At 40.2% G+C, this 19687-nt stretch overlaps 1 pseudogene; it reads right to left on the bottom strand.

Moving 5' to 3' along the window:
- Window positions 1–11234: 11234 nt before the first annotated feature.
- LOC122690393 lies at window positions 11235–19508 on the bottom strand (annotated as a pseudogene).
- Window positions 19509–19687: the final 179 nt, after the last annotated feature.

Here is a 19687-nt window from a genome sequence, read left to right as displayed (position 1 = left end):
CTGCATACAAGGTTCTCAGGAGACAGGTAAAGTGGTCTGGTACTCCTATATCTTTAAGAATTTTCCACAGTTTGTTTTGATCCACACAGTCAAAGGTTTTCTCATGTTCAATGAAACAGAAGTAGATGTTCTTCTGGAAACCCTTGCTTTCTCCATAATCCAGTGAAGGTTGGCAATTTGATCTCTGGTTCCTCTGCCTTTTTGAAACCCAGCTTATACATCTGGAAGTTGTCCATTCAAGTATTGCTGAAGCCTAGCTTGACGGTCACTTGATATTCTTGGCTCTACCACTAGATGTCAGCAAATCCTAGAAAAGGATGGGCCTTTCAGGGTGTGGGATTGGGGCGTGTTTATTCCTATTTTCTTTCTGTTTTAATGTATTATCCAAATGTCCTACTGAAAAAGTATCGCTTAAATTTTGGGGAAAATAAAATTAATATTACTCATACAGGCACTTCCTTGTAGTGAGCACCATATCCTCTGTTATAGAGCAAAATAATACCATTCATTACCACTTTCAAGCTATCAGTGGATATCTCACTTCTGTAAAGTGTTAGTCGCTCAGTTATGTCCATCTCTTTGTGATCCCATGGACTGTAGCCCTCCATGTTCCGCTGTCCACGGAATTCTCCAGGCAAGAATACTGGAGTGGGTTGCCATACCCTCCTCCAGGGGATCTTCCCAACCCAGGGATTGAACCCATGTCTCCTGCATTCTAGGCAGATTCATTACTGTCTGAGCCACCAGGGAAGCCAAACCCAACATCTTTCCCAAAGACAAGACTGGTTCTCACTCTCCCAAGACTCAGTTTCCACATCTTTAAAATGAGGATAGCAATTCTCCCCCAAAGGGTTGATCACAGTATGTGATGCTGTGCTGCCATGTAGGTGCTAGAGCCAGTTCAGTTCAGTCGCTCATCATGTCCGGCTCTTTGTGACCCCATGGACTACAGCATGCCAGGCCTCCCTGTACATCACCAACTCCAGGAGTTCACCCAAACTCACATCCACTGAGTCAGTGATGCCATCCAACAATCCAATCCTCTGTCGTCCCCTTCTCCTCTTGCCTTCAATCTTTCCCAGCATCAGGGTCTTTTCCAATGAGTCAATTCTTCGCATCAGGTGGCCAAAGTATTGGAATTTCAGCTTCAACAACAGTCCTTCCAATGAACACCCAGGACTGATTTCCTTTAGGATGGACTGGTTGGATCTCCTTGCAGTTCCAAGGGACTCTCAAGAGTCTTCTCCAACATCACAGTTCAAAAGCATCAATTTTTCACCACTCAGCTTTCTTTATAGTCCAACTCTCACATCCATACGTGACTACTGGAAAAACCATAGCCTTCACTAGGTGGCCATTTGTTGGCAAAGTAATGTCTCTGCTTTTTAACATGCTGTCTAGGTTGGTCATAAATTTTCTTCCAAAGAGTAAGCGTCTTTTAATTTCATGGCTGCAGTCACCATCTGCAGTGATTTTGGAGCCCAAGAAAATAAAATCTGCCACTGTTTCCACTGCTTCTCTATCTACTTGCCTTGAAGTGATGGGACCAGAAGCCATGATCTTAGTTTTCTGAATGTTGAGCTTTAAGCCAACTTTTTCACTCTCTGGAACTTACTGGCCCTTGGTTGGTGGTTGGTTTCAGTGTAGGTATGGAGGCTTTTGGATGATCTCTTGTTAATTAATGTTCCCTGTAGTCAGGAGTTCTCTGGTGTTCTCAGGTTTTGGGCTTAACTCTCCTGCCTCTGGATTTCTGTCTTATTCTTCCAGTAGTCTCAAGGCTTCTCCAACTATACATCACTGATAATAAAACTTCTAGGTTAATGGTGAAAACAATCTCCACAGTGAGGGACGCCCAGAGAGGTTCACAGAGTTACATGAAGAAGAGGAGAGGGAGGAAGGAGATAGAGATGAGCAGGAGGAGAAAAAGGGGGACTCAAGAGGAGAGAGACAGATCTACACAGCACTCTGTTCCCTAAGTGTTCTCTGTAGCCCTGAACACCCACAGAGATTCACAGAATTGGATTGAGAAGAGAAGGGGGAGGGAGGAAATAGAGGTGACCTGGGGTAGAAAAAGGCGAGTCAAAAGGGGGAGAGAGTAATCATGACACTCCTGAGTAAAAATGGGTACTGAATGTTGGAATTTTCAATGTCCAAAATTGATATATCAAATACTGAAAAACAAAGATTAAAAATCTACAGTAGAGGTTAGACTCTTAAAAATACAATATTAAAAACAAAAACATAAAAAATTTAAGAAATATATATGAAGTTCGCTTTAAAAACAGGGTCTTTTTTTTTGCAAGGTTATAGTGAAATGAAAATGAAAATTAAGGAGTAATAGAGGACTTTAAAAGAAAATAAAAGAAAATGAAAATTAAGGAATAATAGAGGAGTAATAGGGAATTTTGAAAGAAAATAAAACAAAAAAATTTAAAACAGCAAACATTATCCTCAATGGTGAAAAATTGAAAGCATTTCCCCTAAAGTCAGGAACAAGACAAGGGTGCCCACTCTCACCACTACTATTCAACATAGTTTTGGAAGTGTTGGCCATGGCAATTAGAGCAGAAAAAGAAATAAAAGGAATCCAGATAGGAAAAGAAGTGAAACTCTCACTGTTTGCAGATGACATGATCCTCGACATAGAAAACCCTAAAGACTCTACCAGAAAATTATTAGAGCTAACCAATGAATATAGTAAAGTTGCAGGATATAAAATTAACACACAGAAATCCCTTGCATTCCTATACACTAACAATGAGAAAACAGAAAGAGAAATTAAGGAAACAATAGCATTCACCATTGCAACAAAAAGAATAAAATACTTCGGAGTATATCTACATAAAGAAACAAAAGACCTATATATAGAAAACTATAAAATACTGATGAAAGAAATCATCAAGTATACTATCAAGGGTGAAACAGATCACCAGCCCAGGTTGGATGCATGATACAAGTGCTCAGGGCTGGTGCACTGGGAAGACCCACAGGGATGGGATGGGGAGGGAGGCGGGAGGGGGGATCGGGATGGGGAACACATGTAAATCCATGGCTGATTCATGTCAATGTATGGCAAAAACTCCTACAATATTGTAAAGTAGTTAGCCTCCAACTAATAAAAATAAATGGAAAAAAAAGAAAAGAAAAGAAAAAAAATTAAAAAATTTTTAATTAAAAAAATAGTAAAAGTATATCTAGGAATTTCTCTGGAGCTGTTGTGGGCAGTGTGGGTTCAGTTCAGTTTCAGATAGCCTCTTGTTCCAGTTTATATTTCTCGATATCTATAGGCCCCTTCCTGTGTTGTCGGTGTTAACTACAGGGATTTTAATCTGTTGCACTGGTCACTTCTGAAGAGGTTCCCTTTGTTTATTTGGCTTCTGTTTGCTGGTCTCTTCAGTGTCTAATTTCCGCCCTGACTCAAGGTGGCGGAGGTGGTCTCTTGTTTAGGTTCACTAGTTCAGTCGTGCTGTGGGGAGGGAGGGGCGCTGCAGACAAATCTCACTGGCCTGTGTGGGGAGCACTCGCAGGGTTCCGGCCACACTGGGTTTGCCCCCACTCACAGCGTGTGTGCTTTCCCTGTCTACACTGCTCAGGCTCCTGGCTGCGCTATAGGGAGCGGGCCCTGAGTTGCGTGTGGTTCCAGTTTACGGGTACTCCACAAAAGCGCAGACTTGGTTGGGACTGCGTTTTGTGCCTTCCCCGGCCGGAGCAGGTCAGGCAGCCAGGAGCTTGATGAGCGTACTCTCCCCGGGTGCGGTGCGCCTTATCCCCTCCGCGGTCCCAACTTCAGTTTCTGCGCACGCCGGTTGGGTGCGCCTTGTGTCTGTTCTGGGGAGCTGGTCTCTAGCCGCGACCCTTCTGGCGGATGTCAACCATCCAGAATCTCAGGAAGTCTTTGTTTATAAACTGGGAGCCTGTTTGCAGTTTGGTAGGGGATGACGTCTCTGGGGCTGAGTTTGCCCCTTTCCCCTCCCCCCTGCCTCTTGCCTCCGGTGGGGGATGGGCTGGCCCGCAGCTGGCTAGCTCTTCTCTGGAATTGCTCAGTCTTTCTTTTGCTCTGTGAATGGCCAGCAGTGTGTTCAGTTAGCGCGCTTTTCACCAGTTAATTTTCTCTCTCTCTCGCTGTCCCACAGTTTAAGTTGCTATCTCACGTTAGCTCCCTCTGATTGCCCTCAGGACATTCAGGCCAGGTCCTTACCCTAAGCAAGGCCGCCCGCTCCTCTCTGTTCAGCCCCCACTTGCTGGTGGCAGATGCGAGCATCTGAGGTACTTTTCTGCTGGGAGTTGCTTTTAGGCATGTAATCTGTGGGTTTTACTTATCTTTCCTCCCAGTTAGGTTGCCCTCTGAGATTCGAAAACTTCCCCCAGACCCACCAATGAGAGGGTTTCTTGGTGTTTGGAAACTTTCTCTATTACGACTCCCTTCTCAGGACGGGTCTCAGTCCCTAGCTCTTTTGTCTCTCTTTTTATCTTTTATATTTTGTCCTACCTCCTTTCAAAGACAATGGGCTGCTTTTCTGGGTGCCTGATGTCCTCTGCTAGCGATCAGAAGTTGTTTTGTGCAGTTTGCTCAGCGTTCAAATGTTCTTTCGTTGAATTTGTAGAGGAGAAAGTTCTATTCCTCTGCCATCTTAGCTCCTCTCCCCCAACTTTTTCACTCTCCTCTTTCACTTTCATCAAGAGGCTCTTTAGTTCTTCTTCACTTTCTGCCACAACGGTAGTGTTATCTGCATATCTGAGGTTATTGATATTTCTCCCGGCAATCTTGATTCCAGCTTGTGCTTCATCCAGCCCAGGGTTTCTCATGATATACTCTGCATATAAGTTAAATAAGCATGGTGACAATATACAGCCTTGATGTATTCCTTTTCCTATTTGGAACCAGTCTTAGAGATACCAAGGGAACATTTCATGCAAAGATGGGCTCATTAAAGGACAGAAATGGTATGCACCTAACAGAAGCAGAAGATATTAAGAAGAGATGGCAAGAATACACAGAGGAATACACAAAAAAGATCTTCACGACCCAGATAATCACAATGGTGTGATCACTGACCTAGAGCCAGACATCCTGGAATAAGAAGTCAAGTGGGCCTTAAGAAGCATCACTACAAACAAAGCTAGTGGAGGTGATGGAATTCCAGTTGAGCTATTTCAAATCCTAAAAGATGATGCTGTGAAAGTGCTGCACTCAATATGCCAGCAAATTTGGAAAACTCAGCCATGGCCACAGGACTGGAAAAGCTCAGTTTTCATTCCAATCCCAAAGAAAGGCAATGCCAAAGAATACTCAAACTATTGCACAATTGCACTCATCTCACACGCTAGTAAAGTAATGCTCAAAATTCTCCAAACCAGGCTTCAGCAATACATGAACCGTGAACTTCCAGATGTTCAAGCTGGTTTTAGAAAAGGCAGAGGAACCAGAGATCAAATTGCCAACATCTGCTGGATCATCGAAAATGCAAGAGGGTTCCAGAAAGACATCTATTTCTGCTTTATTGACTATGCCAAAGCCTTTGACTGTGTGGATCACAATAAACTGTGGAAAATTCTGAAAGAGATGGGAATACCAGACCACCTGACCTGCCTCTTGAGAAATCTGTATTCATGTCAGGAAGCAACAGTTAGAACTGGGCATGGAACAACAGACTGGTTCCAAATAGGAAAAGGAGTACGTCAAGGCTGTATATTTTCACCACACTAGAGCCAAGTTCTGTTCAAATCAATCCCCACACAGTTCAAGAGATACACAGTGAACACAGGAGTCCTTTAGGGAGTAGCCCACAGTGCAGGTTGCCCAGAACACAGAGAAGTTGGGAGACAAAACTGGAAACCTAGTCTGGATTCATGGGGTGGAGAGTACAAGCTGGGGAAGGGAGTTTGAAGTTCTCTTTGTAGGTAGTAAATTGCTTCTGAGAGTGTTTGTGTAATGATATCAGGGTCCACTTCAGGGAAACTACTATGGGCAGCTGTGTGTAAAGTGGTCTGGGGAGAGGCAGATGGATGTTTTAGGAAGCCATTACAGTGTTATGATACCTGGGAGCTTAAACTACCTGCTTTCTCCCCAGGAGACCCTCTCAACAGTGTGGACAGGTCAGCAGACCTTGATGAAAACAGGGGTGGGGGGGGAGGGGCAGGGCAAGAGAGGTTGATAGATCTATGAATAACACATATATGAAACTAAATTGATATTCTTTTGGTCTTTTTATATAAAAAATCTTTCAAGCCCAATTTCAAGCATATATACAATAAGTATATGAACTGCTTAATAAGCACTTTTAAAAATAACATTTTGTTTACTCTAAAAAATGCCTTTTCATTAAAAAAAGAGAAAAATATGAAGGTAGATGCCACCTAGTAATCAGAATCAGAGTTGCAATTCTGAATATCTGGGCTTTGAGATCGAGAGGAAGGGGAGGAAAGAATGAAGGAGGGACTTGGCCTTGGCCTTGGCCTCAGCCAGGTCTTTACAGAATTTACCACCCACTGGCAGCAATCTCTCTAAATATAAAACATTTAGTGTCTCTAAGCCCTAAAACTAGACATCAGCCTCCTGTGTGAGCTGAAGAGAAAGCTGCATGTGTGAAGATGTTTGAGCCATAGAAACAAATACATACACAGATAAACTATCAAATCAGATGCTTTAATCTACTATTTTCTTAACAAACCAGAATGTTGTGAACACATTTCCAAAATAAAACCTATGTGTACATAATTTTTGTCAGTTGGGTGACATATTTTTGCTCTTTATTAATTTTTATCTTAATAAATTTTCCTGAGTATAAATTTCAAACAGTGTAAAAATGTATATGTGTAAATTGAAATCATTCTGTAGTCTCATCTGCCTGAACCTCAGTCCTTGACCCAAAGATATTCACTGAAAATAGACAGATGACTATTCTTCAGGTGTATTTCTCTGTATATAATTTATTAATGCATAATTACATATAATCAGATATTTACATTAAAATATACTAAAATGCACATATTCTTCAAAAATATAGTCGTGTTATGTACATTCTTCTGCATTTTGCCTATTTCACTAATATGATTTCTATGATTTGCTAATGTTTATTGGGGCCTCACTGGTGGCTCACATGGTAAAGAATCCACCTGCGATGTAGGAATGAACAGTGAAACTGTTAGTCACAGAGTCGTGTCCAACCCTTTGTTATCCGATGGACTGTAGCCCGCCAGCCTCTTCTGTTTATGGAATTCTCCAAGAAAGAATGCTGGAGTGGTAGCCATTCCCTTCTCCAGGGGATCTTCCTGACCCAGGGATCAAACCCTGGTCTCCCACATTGCAGGCAGATTCTTTACAGTCTGAGCCACCATCAGGAACCTGGGCACAATTATTGGTTCTTTAGTGAATTTTCTGTTGACATCATTGACTCACCTGTCTGTTGGTTAGTAAGTCTACCTAACATATCAGAAATGTAAATCTACTTTTCTCATAATTGTTACTTTTTTCCTACCATTCTGTTTTAAATTTTTCAATATTATTAAGATTATACAGCTATGTAAATATAAAATTATTCAAAATAAAGTTTATTTTAAAAATAAATAGTAAATCACACCCATTAGTATAGCTATTACTTTTCTTAAAGCAGAAAATAACAAGTGTTGGTGAGAATGTGGAGAAATTGTAACTTTGTGCATCGCTGGTGGGAATGTAAAATGGTGCAGCTATTGTAACAGTTTGGAAGTTCCTCAAAAAATGAAAAATAGAATTACAATATGATCTAGAAATCCCACTTATAGGTATACACCCAAAAGAATTGAAAGCAGGGACTTGAACAAATATTTGTGCACTAATGTTCACAGCAATATTATTCACACCTACAAGACTTACTCCTCACCAAATTTTAATGAGGTTCCTCTGAACCTTTGTCTCAACTAGGTCTCAACCTTTGAACACTTGAGTTTATCTTTGAATAGCCTAATTTTTAGCAAAAATCCTACTAAGTCAACTTAGCAAGAATCCCCACCCTCAGTATCTGATCACCATGGCCTACCTTCAGCAACAACACTGGTCAGGTCAGTTTAATCAGGATCTGTACCACCCCCCGCCCCCAATCCTTATCCCTGATGTTTCTGCTTTGGTTTTCCATCCACTGACTCCCCAATCTGCTCCTTGGCTATGAACCTGTATTTGCCCATGTTGTACTGAAAACTGAGCTCAGTTGTAATCTGAGGTCTCTTTACTCTTATTACAATAGTTTCTGAATAAAATCTGTTTTAACACTTTAACTACTGTTAACTAAATACAGCTCTGGTTTTAACAACAGTAGCCAAAAAAGGGAAACCCAAATGCCTACCAGTATGACTATCTTACAGTGGAATCTTATTCATGTGTGCTAAGTTGTTTCAGTCATGTCCAACTCTTTGTGATCCTATGAACTGTAGTCCTCTAGGCTCCTTTGTCCATGGAATTCTCCAGGCAAGAATACTGGAGTGGGTTGCCATGCCCTCCTCCAGGAGATCATCCCGATCCAGGAATCAAACTCGTGTCTCCTGTAGCTCCTGTATTGCAGGCAGATTCTTTTACCTCTGAGCCACCAGGGAGGCCCCATAGTCGAATATTATTCAGCTTTAAAAAGAACTGAAAATCTGATACATGCTAAATGAAAGAAGACACAACACACACACACACACACACACACACACACACACCAAATACTGTATGAGTCCACTTCCATGAGGCACCTGGAGTATTCAAATTCATAAAGACAGAAAGTAGAACAGTGATTGCCAAGGCTGATGGAAACAGGAAATTATTGTTTAATGAGCACAGAACAAGATGAAAAGAGTTCTGGAGATGGATGGTGATGATGGTTGTACAACAATTTGAATGTACTAGAGACCACTAAACTGCACTTTAAAAGGATTATAATGGTAAATATTATGTGTATTTTACAAATAAATAAATAATACAGTCCATTGTAATAGGAATTGTGCAATACACTGGGGAGTATCAGGCGCCAGCCCCTAGGAAGATTAGAGCACTCAGAGCCCTGGCAGCTTCAGAACACAAAGGAAAAAGCTTTACAGTGATTCAAGGCTTCAGTATTTATCTCTGTTAACCCAGCCCGCACTCAAGTATAGGGATTACTCATGCACGTGCATGAAAACTGGGAGGCACGGCTCATTAATGCTATCTTTTTTTTCACTGTATATATATATTATTTTTACCACTGAGCCACCAGAGAAGCCCACCTCTATCCAGAGTCACTATCAAATCTTATTTTATTTTGAAAATGGTTAACCTAAATAAGTAGTTCTTTCTCCCATTCATGGCCCTTTAATATGTCTTCTTCCTAGGTTCTGTGTACTGGACTAGTGGATATATGGGGCTTCCCTGGTGGCTCAGTGGTTAAGAATCCACCTGCAATGCAGGAAACTCAGGTTTGATCCCTGAGTCAGGAAGATCCCCTGGAGAAGGAAATGGCAACCCACTCCAGTATTCTTGCCTGGAGAATTTTATGGGCAGAGGAGCTTGGTGGGCTACAGTCCATAGGGCCAAAAAGAGTTGGACATGACTTAGTGACTAAATAACAACAGTGGATATATGATGCTTCACTTCTACAGATATCATAAGCCAGAGGGGAAGAGGATGGGTAAATGTGAAAGGGATTAAGAGATACAAACTTACAGCTATAAAATAAATAAATTACTTGAATGTAATGTACACACTGGAAGAAGAAATGGCAACCCACTCCAGTATTCTTGCCTGGAGAATCCCATGGACAGAGCAGCCTGGTGGGCTAGAGTCCATGGAGTCACAAAGAGTTGGACATGACTGAGTGACTAAAGCAACAACAATGTACACATAGGGAATATAGTCAATAATATTGTTATAAGTTTGTATGGTGACCAATGATAACTGGACTTATGGCGGTGATCACTTCATAATGTATAAACTATTGAATCACTATGTTGTGGTACACCTGAAACTAATATAACATTATACATTAATTATAACTCAACTTTTATAGAAAACATAGGTTTGCTTTTTTTTTTTATTAGTTGGAGGCTAATTACTTCACAACATTTCAGTGGGTTTTGTCATACATTGACATGAATCAGCCATGGAGTTATATGTATTCCCCATCCCGATCCCCCCTCCCACCTCCCTCTCCACTTGAAAATAACGTAGACTGGAAGAAACAATCATATCAAGTTCATAGAAGGAGATGAAATACAGAATCAAAATGATGATCTTTTTATAGTTGCTCTCGTCCCAGGACTCATTTTTAAATAGACTCTTCATAATTTATATTTTTTATTAGAGTCCACAATCTGTTAAGTAAAAGCAGCAATAAGATATTTCATAAAGTATCATACAATTTAAATCTTATGAACTTATTTTCATAGAAAATGATGTGCATTATCATACTAGTTAACCTAAAAATGATATGACTCATCTATGGTCTAAAATAATGTATAAGAAATTTAGTTCCATTACTAAAAATAATCCCATCACTACATTTTTTACATATTTTACAGCTAAAAGGTTGTGCTGTTAATAAAAAAGATTCACAGACTAATTTAAAATGTAAAAAATAATTCTATAAAAAGCCCAAGAAAATCTTTCAAGTCCACTTTTATTCTCCTTTTTCCTCCTCACATACAAAACTTCTCCACACACTGCATTTCTTGCAACTATAAAGTCATTTGATGTTGGTCAGGTACCATTTTCTCTCCTAAAACTTTGCTGGCATCAAAATATGACAGTTAACCAGTGTTAAATCTATAAAATATTTATATAGGGCAGCACATTAAGCTTTAGATGCTTGCCAATTAAACCACATAAACATTGGACAAGACCCCCATTCTATGTGTTCAGAATCAGGTGTTCACAGTCCCTATTGGCTGCCTGTATATAGCTCAACAGGCAGCAGAGGCAACCGGCAGTTACTTTGAAGGACATAGAACACTATGATCTGGAAGCACATTATGATGTCATCACAGTGTCATGTAGCACCCCACCTTTGTCCAAGGTGGTCTCATAATTCTAGAATGGCAGGTCCAGCTGATACAAAATAAAGACAGACAACACAACATTTAGCCTGTGGAGACACCCTAACTCATCACTATGCACACACTGATTCTGAACACAGTTCATCCTGAAAACTTGTCAAGAACATCCTGATGTTTTAGATTGAGTAAAATACATCTGCCTTGCACTTCACTGTAACTTTTTTGACAGTACTGCATGGGTCAAAAGTGATCTAGATGGCAACTAATGACTGTAGATGCCTCACATGCCATTTTTTCTCATAATATGGAAAGGATTTTAATTCTATAATTCCATAGGGAAGATAAGTTAATAGAGTTGCTATGCTTTCATCCTTCAAAGTACATTCTATAGTTGATTCTCTTTGAAGCTTTAATCCAATTACTCTGCTCATTTTCACATGAATACAAGGGTTTCCTCTGATATAGCCAAACTCAGGATCATCCACAGCACTGCATGCTTGAAGTAAGGAACTAAGAAACATGACATGCAACATAAATTGGACTTCTCTGTTCAAAAGGCACTTCATCAGGGCAAACTGTGAGATTCTTTCATTTTTCCAAGTCATATGGCTTTAGGTCTTCAATGTACCCTTTATAGTAATCTGGATCGGACAGACTGAATGAATATTCCAACACAGTCACTGATTTTGGAAAAAAAAAAAAAGTAAGTCCTGGACTATCCGGTCACAGTATTTTGGAAACCCATGGTTTAGATTCTGAAACAGCCCACATTGTGAATGAGAAACATGCAGCCAGGAACCCATAAAAGAATGGGTAAAAAAAGAGCAAGATCAAACCTTTTTAAAGGGTCTTTTCACTGTTCAGATACAAGAACATTTTTGTGTATGACGTACTTGTATGATTAACTCACTACTGTACATTCGGGCAAATCACATACTCAAGACTCCTCTGGCTGGTTGGGGTGACAGTGTGAGTCACAAGCCAGCTGCAGGAGTGGAAATTTTCTCTTCCAGGGAGTGGGGCAGGGTCTGGCTTCCCTGAACTGTTTAGTGCCTCCACCAAGACCTCTCAGTACAAAGGCGGGCTTTGTACAAAGGAAGCCCAGGGTGCTAGGGTCACAGGCTCCGGGCTCCAGGAAAGGGTCCCATGGCTTCCTGGCGCCACTCAGGAAGGGAGGCTCAGGTTCACTGGAGCCATCTTAGAGACTGCCTACCGCAACATCATTTGCTCATCTCTCTATACATTGGTTCCTGAGAATGCTTTCATATATCATGAGAATTAGCCCTAAATAATTTGCAAGTATTAACCATTTCAGACAAGCTTTGCTGGGATGTTGTTTGCCATAGACTGCTTTAAATTTTTCAGTAATAGAATCCTTTAAAAGTAATACAGCTGGGCTTCCCTGGTGGCTCAGTGGTAAAGAATCTACCTGCCAATGCAGGAGTTGTGGGTTCCATCTCTAGTTCCAGGAAGATCTCACATGCCTCTGAGAAACTAAGTCCATGCATCACAACTACTGGGCCTGTTCTCTGGAGCCCAGGAAGCACAACTACGGAAGCTGGAGCACCCTACAGACTGTGGGAGAAGGCTCTGCAGTGAGAAGAGAAGCCACCACAGTGAGAAGCCCATGCACAGCAACTAGAGTAGCCCCTTCTTTCTACAGCTAGAGAAAGACTGCACACAGCAATGAAGATCCACTGCAACCAAAACAAACAAATACAATTATTTTTTAATTAAATAAATAAATAATTTTTAAAGTCATACAGCTCACTATGATAAATAATAGAAAAGCATTATCCTGGCCACCATTGGCTGCCCAGCGACAGTAGAGTATTCAGAGCTTGTAGCGTCAGGACACAGTGAGAAAGCTTTAGAGTAATTCCAGGTTTCATTACTGAGCAGGCATTTATAAGACAGTTTCCTTGATTAACTTAACCTCTCCTAATTTCCCATAGCCTGGTCTGAATTAGGGGTTTAATAAGAAGTAGCTTGATAAAGAGCTCTTAATATCAATGGAAATCTTGGGAGCCTGGGGCTTAATCCTTCACCTACAGGGCTCCCCACAATGGTGAAATCACAAGGCTACACGAACTGTTCTGTGGACCAGTGACTGATCCCCTCACACTTAAGGAGAGTGAAATAGTGTCAGCCACTCTCTGAGTCTGTGGCCCAAATTATGGGCCTGGGCACACTGCACATTGTGTCTCCTTTGTTGTGACCCAGGGCCATGTATCTCCACAGTCCTCTCAGCTCACGGTGATTTTCCAGGTACTCATAAAAGGTAAATGTCACTTTTGTTTGTTTATTATTATTCTCATCAGTAGTTTTCCAGCTGTGATCCCCAGATCAGCAGCGTCAGCATCACCTAGGAACTTGTTAGAATATTCTTGGTCCTCAACCAGATGGAGCCCAGTAATGAGTGTTTACACAACTTACAGATGACACAAGGTAGTTTGAGAACCACTGCTCTAAATCTAGAAATGACTGCTAAACTTGTATATGTTATCACCTCTCTTAACCTCAGTCTTCTCAGTGGATATAACAAAATCCCCCACTTTACCACAGTGGTCTGAGGAATAAAAGGGAAATCCTTTGCAAATAGTATCTGTTGACACTTCTGTGTTGCAAGACAAATTACCTCCTGGAGCTGGGAAAATAATAGAAAATCCTTATACAATTTCCTTTGAAAAAAAAATGCTGTAACTGCCCTAAAAAAAATAAAGTCTTTAAAACATGTGCTTCCTTTTCCTCCTGACTTTATCTTCCAGGAGACTATAATAGTGAGAAGATCTATTTTTAAATGTCTGGCACACAATAGGACTTCAACAAACATTAGTCCTGGCCTGCCCTGCTTTCTCTCTCACATAAAACTAACATAGAATAAGCTACATTGACATAAACTACATAGAATATAGATATCAGAGACAGCATCTGGAAATGTAAGTAATAAGTAAAGTATACATAAATTTGCATAATTTGTATGAAACTTTGGTGTAAGTGTCTTCATTGTAGGAGCAGTCCTAAGGGAAGAAAATACTCCTGTCATTTCCTTTTATTCCAGGTGGTTACTTGGCCATATTAGTTTAGCTCGTTTAACACTGGAGAGGAATCATTTCTGCCTGATCAGTGTGACTAGAGGTTTCCCTTGAGCTACAGGCCTAATACAAACATTGCCATCTTGCCTAGAACATTGTCTGTAACATACGACCCACTCAGTACATGGGAATGAATGAATGAATGAATGACAGTGACTCTTGAGCTCGGTCTCTGGATGATCACCCATCTCTTCATACAGAGGGCTGCAATCATGACCTCTGGTAAATCAAAAGAAGCGGGAGCTTTTTTAATATTTTTTTTTTTATTTTTGGCCTCTTGACATGTGGCATCTTAATTCTCAGACCAGGGATTGAACCCATGCCCCTTTCAGAGGAAGCATAGAAATCTTAACCACTGGGCCACCAGGGAAGCCCATGAAGCAGGTTTTGACGACCTCTGTGTATCAGGCTTTGTTCTAGGTGTTCAAGATACATTAGTGAACAAAACAAAATGTTTGCCCTCTGTGCAGCTTACATACTAAATTCTAAAGGTGTACAGGATGAAGCAGACAATATACACTGTAACATCAGGTAATGGTAAGTGCTATGAATGTGTATGTGGATATGAGGCTTAGCAAATGGAATTATCATTCTGTCAGCAGCTTAGAGAAATGACTGATGCCAATTCTGAGGTATTTAATGTACAAGGTAAGTCTAGATATATCTTGTCATATCATTTAGCAAAGAAGCTGTCAAAGATTACTGGGGAAGAAAATAAAGGAATACAGAGGTCATGTCAATAGGACACAAGATATAACCTGACAAGTCTTCCACTGCCTATGATAGAACTTGAGCATAGAAAAAGACCATAAGAGGGAATTCTCTGGTGATCCAGTGGCTAAGACTCCACACTCCCGATGCAAGGGACCTGGGTTTGGACTTGGGTCAAGGAACTCTGATGCTTTGATCATGGGAATGTAAAATAGTACCACCCCAGTCAAATCTTGCAAAATTATATGCGGCATTTTGCCTTTGACCCAGTAATCCCACTTCAAGGAATGTATCCCAATGATACACTGGCAAAAATACAACAAGGAATATGAAGTAGACTATTCACTGCAGTTCTATATATAACGACAGAAAGTTACCAAAAAAATTCATCAGTAAAGGACTGAGAGTATTATGTAGCTGTAAAAAGAATGAGGAATATATACTCTATATACTACTTTGGGATGACTCCTTGGTATATTGTTAAGGTGAAAAAAAAAGGTGGAGAAAATTAAGTATTACTATAATATGCTACCATTTATCTAAAAAGGAAGAGAGGGATAAGTACTGTCGTCTAAAAAAAGATGTACAACTTGAGAGCTGTGAATTAAATTTTATTTGGGGCAAAATGAGGACTGCAGCCTGAGAGGCAGCATCTCAGATAGCTCCGAGAGACTGCTCCAAAGCAGCAGTGGAGGAAAGTCAATATATAAGGTTTTGGTGAAAGGGGAGTTCAATACCGTGAAGCATTCATTTTACAAAAGCTTTTTTGTTAGTCATGAGAGTCTGATGTCACCATGAAGGGATTTAGTGCTTTTCTAGATATGAGGAGATGCGAAGATTGAGATCATAAAATCTGTTCCTAAAAACATCCAACTATCTCAAGACCTGTCCCACCAGATTCCCTGGAGCACAGAGTGCCTCATCCACCCTGAACTCCCTCAGGGATTGTTGAAGGTCACCAGCTATAGCAGCGTGGGGTTCAATCTCCATAGAGGCAGATGGCAAATGCCTTAGTTGTTCAGTCATTGGCAATGCTCTTGGTAAGTGCCAATTTGTAGTTGACAGTACGTAGATGACAGAGATAGACAATGATAGATAGATAGATTCCTGATATTAAATTTAAATGATGGGCATCCAATTTCATCTGGTTCTCCCATTGCTCCCATCTTGGGCTCCTGGAGTTCAGGCTATGGGATTGGCAGCAGCAAAGTAGCCCAGCTTTGCAAAGACCCCTACGCACCCAGCCATACATCTTCCCCATTGAAGCCACCATCTAGATTTCTAAGAGGGTCAATTTAGCTGAAGAGGCAATAAGAAAAGAGGCCAAGAGGAGATTCACAGATTATAGCCAAACCCGTCCCTTCTAACGTTGAAACTAAGCCAAAAACAGAAGACAACAAGAAAGAATAAAGCTTCAGGAAAAATGTGCAAGCAGGAGGCAAAGGAGGAGAAAAATGGAAATCTACTAGAACTGGGGTGGTTAACCAAGACACTAAAGACTGCAGGAAAGAAAAAACAAAAAAAAGGAGTTCATGGCCTCTGATGCAGCAGGATGTAAAGAAGTCAAGTCAGTCTGGCATAGTTAAACCAAGTCTTATCAGCGGTCCCAGCATCTTCTTCCTTCAACAATATGGAGGAAAGGTTGTTTTTGTTTTGTTTTCTTTTGTTTTTTAATCAGCTATTTAGAATATGCAAATTTTTGGTAGTTCCAGAAACATATTTTTAAGAAGGAAGAAATTCCACTTCAACTTATTTAAAAAACATGTTTAGACAAGTATAAATGCTTCTTTTTGGAGGTGAAGTCATGAACTGGCTATTTGTTTTTCTGTAAAGCCATAAATTAGTGAGATATTGAATTAAAGGAAGCTTTGACTGCCTGTGTGTCAGCTTAGCATTCCATAGACTGAAGGCAAGGGTAGTGTTTACATCCTGTTACACGAAGCCTATCTAAATGGTAATTTAGAGCCACAATCAGGCAGTTAACTTGTCATAAATAATTAAAACCACTTATTTATGTTGTTTCATTAATTATCATATCAGAAAGCAAAGAAAGCTGTCAAAGAAAATTTGGATAATGTCAAAAGCATTCGGTAACTAACTTGAAAAGGGCTACAATGCCAATTAGAATATCATACACGACTGAGCAACTGAACTGAACTGAACTAAACTGAAGAATAAAAACTGCAGTCACTTCATGAGTCGAAACACATCAAAAAATGTTAAAAACCAATGAGTTGATAACGATTTCAAAAAATATATTCATTGGTCACCTTTACAGGATGATGCTAAGGGAATCCAAGCTGCCCCTCAGAGTGATGAAATCGTTTTCAAGAGGAATTTTTCCTTTATAGACATATCCCAACTGGTAAATGAAGGAAAAATTATAGAACTGGAATATCACCATCTTATAAACCCCTAATGAAATTATGAATCTGGGTAATGATTATCAATGGCCACTAATATCTTAGAAAGGAGACTCAGCCAGATATTCTGTATCTCTCAATGAAAACATACACAAAATTTATGAAATAGTCCTGCCCCCTCAAAAATCAATCTTGAATCAGATCAAAGCTCTAGGTCTACCAGCTTACAGGAAGTGTAAGGAACAAAAGAATATGCTAATCAACATTTCAGAGATATGATCAGCAAAATCCAAAATGTGAGAAACTTTACAGGATAAACAACCTTTTTCTTCAACAAATAAATTGAAAAATAAAAATAAAATAAAAACAGAGACAGGGAACCAATGAATTGAGAGACCTATGAGACATCAATGAAATACAACATATGGAGATTATTTGAATCATGTTTCAAACAAACTATAAAAGAAAAATTAGTCATTCAGGAAAATTGGAACACTAAATGGAAATATCATAATATTAGAGAAATATTGTTAATTGTTTCATGTAATTCATATCCAATTTTTTCTTTAAAGGCTATACTGTTTGGATGGATTAAATATGATTGACTATAAATTGATAATTATTGAAGTTGGTTGGTGAGAATATGGTAATCCATTACTATCTACTTTTATGTATATATGTTTGAAAAAATCCATAAGAAAAAATAAGAAGCATACATCTATAATGTCCCTACTATAAATTCATGTCCTTACTAAGAGTTGAACTCATCCTGAACACAAATGCACCATTGGTCTAGTTTGGTAGAAATGCAATAACAAGGTCAGAAAAAGAAGTATAATTAAATGAATTATGAAGGTCAAGCACAGTAAGTAAAAAAAAAAAAAATAAGCTAAACCCTTTGGCCATCCATAGGCACTAAAGATATTAAGAAGATAAAAGTAATACTAGAACTTTGGGGGCTTCCTTAGTAGCTCAGATGGTAAAGAATCTGTCTGCAATGCAGGAGACCTGGGTTTGCTCCCTGGGTGGGGAAGATCCCCTGGAGAAGGGAATGGCTCCTCACTCCAGTATTCTTGCCTGGAGAATTCCATGGACAGAGCAGCCTGGTGGGCTATAGCTGTGGTGTTGGAGAAGATTCTTGAGAGTCCCTTGGACTGCAAGGAGATCAAACCACTCAATCCTAAAGGAAACAAACTCTGAATATTCATTGGAAGGATTGATGCTGAAGCTGAAGCTCCAATACTTTGGCCACCTGATGCTGACTCCTTGGAATAGACCCTGATTCTGGGAAAGATTGAAAGCAGGAGGAGAAGGGGACAACAAAGGACAAGATAGTTGGATGGCACCACCGACTCAATGGACATAAGTTTGAGCAACTTCCAGGAGATGATGAAAGACAGGGAAGCCTGGCATACTGTAGTCCTGCAGTGGGGTCACAAAGAGTAGGATAAAACTGAGTGACTGAACAACAACAGAACTTTTCAGATATTTTTGCAATTGTATTTGGAGATTTACCAGATGCATCGGTAAGAGAATGATGACAGCAAGTTAATTCTTCTAAAAACCAAATTTGATCATCTGTAGTCTCTACCATCACCCCTAGTCTCCTCCTCTGCCTTTCTTCTCTCAGTAACAGCTGCTGTTGTCTCATCTTGAACCAGACATTCAAACCAGAAACATGGGAATCATTGACTCATTCTTCTCCCTCATTCTCCACATCCAATTCTTTACCAAGAGCTGTTAATTTGCAAATAATTCTAAAATGCTTCTACTTCTCTCCATCTCTACTTCTGTCATCCTAGCAAATGCCACCATAATTTCTCATCCACACTACTGCAATGGCCTCTCAATTCTTTTAGTCATCCCTCCACTCTTGCCCCCTCCAATCAATTCTCAGCAGTGCAGCTAGAATGTTTGCAAAATGTAAATCCTGTCAGACTCATTTCCCTGCCCAAATCCCTTCTATGTCTTCCCCTGGGTCTTGAGATAAATACCAGAATCTTAAACATAGTATGGCTTCCTAGATGGCTCAGTGGTAAGGAATCTGCCTGCAATGCAGGAGACACGGGAAATGTGGGTTCGATCCCTGGGTCAGAAAGTCCCCTGGAGGAGGGCATGGCAACCCACTCCAGTATTATTGCTGGGCAGATTCCATGGACAGAGGAGCCTGATGAGCTATAGTCCATGCGGTTGCAAAAAGTTGGATGCGACTGAGCACACATGCAAACACAGTATATAAAGCCCTGCATAATCTGGTGCCTATTACCTCTCCAGTCTCATCTCCCACCATTTTACCTCCCACTCTCTGCAGTCCAGTCACAATGACTTTCTGTTCTTCAACTGCATCACACTCCATCTATGTCAAAGTCTTCATGCATATGGTTACCTCTGACTGGAACTCTTGCTCACACCCTACTTCCTGACCCTATTCTTCCAGATAACTCTTATTTATCTTTCAGATGCCAACCTAATATCTTTTTCTAGAAGTCCTCTAATCCTAACTCCTCTGCTCCCAGATAAGGTAAACTACCCTTC

Source organism: Cervus elaphus, chromosome X, assembly GCF_910594005.1.
Source record: "Cervus elaphus chromosome X, mCerEla1.1, whole genome shotgun sequence".
In the NCBI taxonomy this organism is placed as follows: domain Eukaryota; kingdom Metazoa; phylum Chordata; class Mammalia; order Artiodactyla; family Cervidae; genus Cervus; species Cervus elaphus.
The sequence above is the reverse complement of the archived record's forward strand: the minus strand, read 5'-3'. Positions and strand labels throughout refer to the sequence as shown.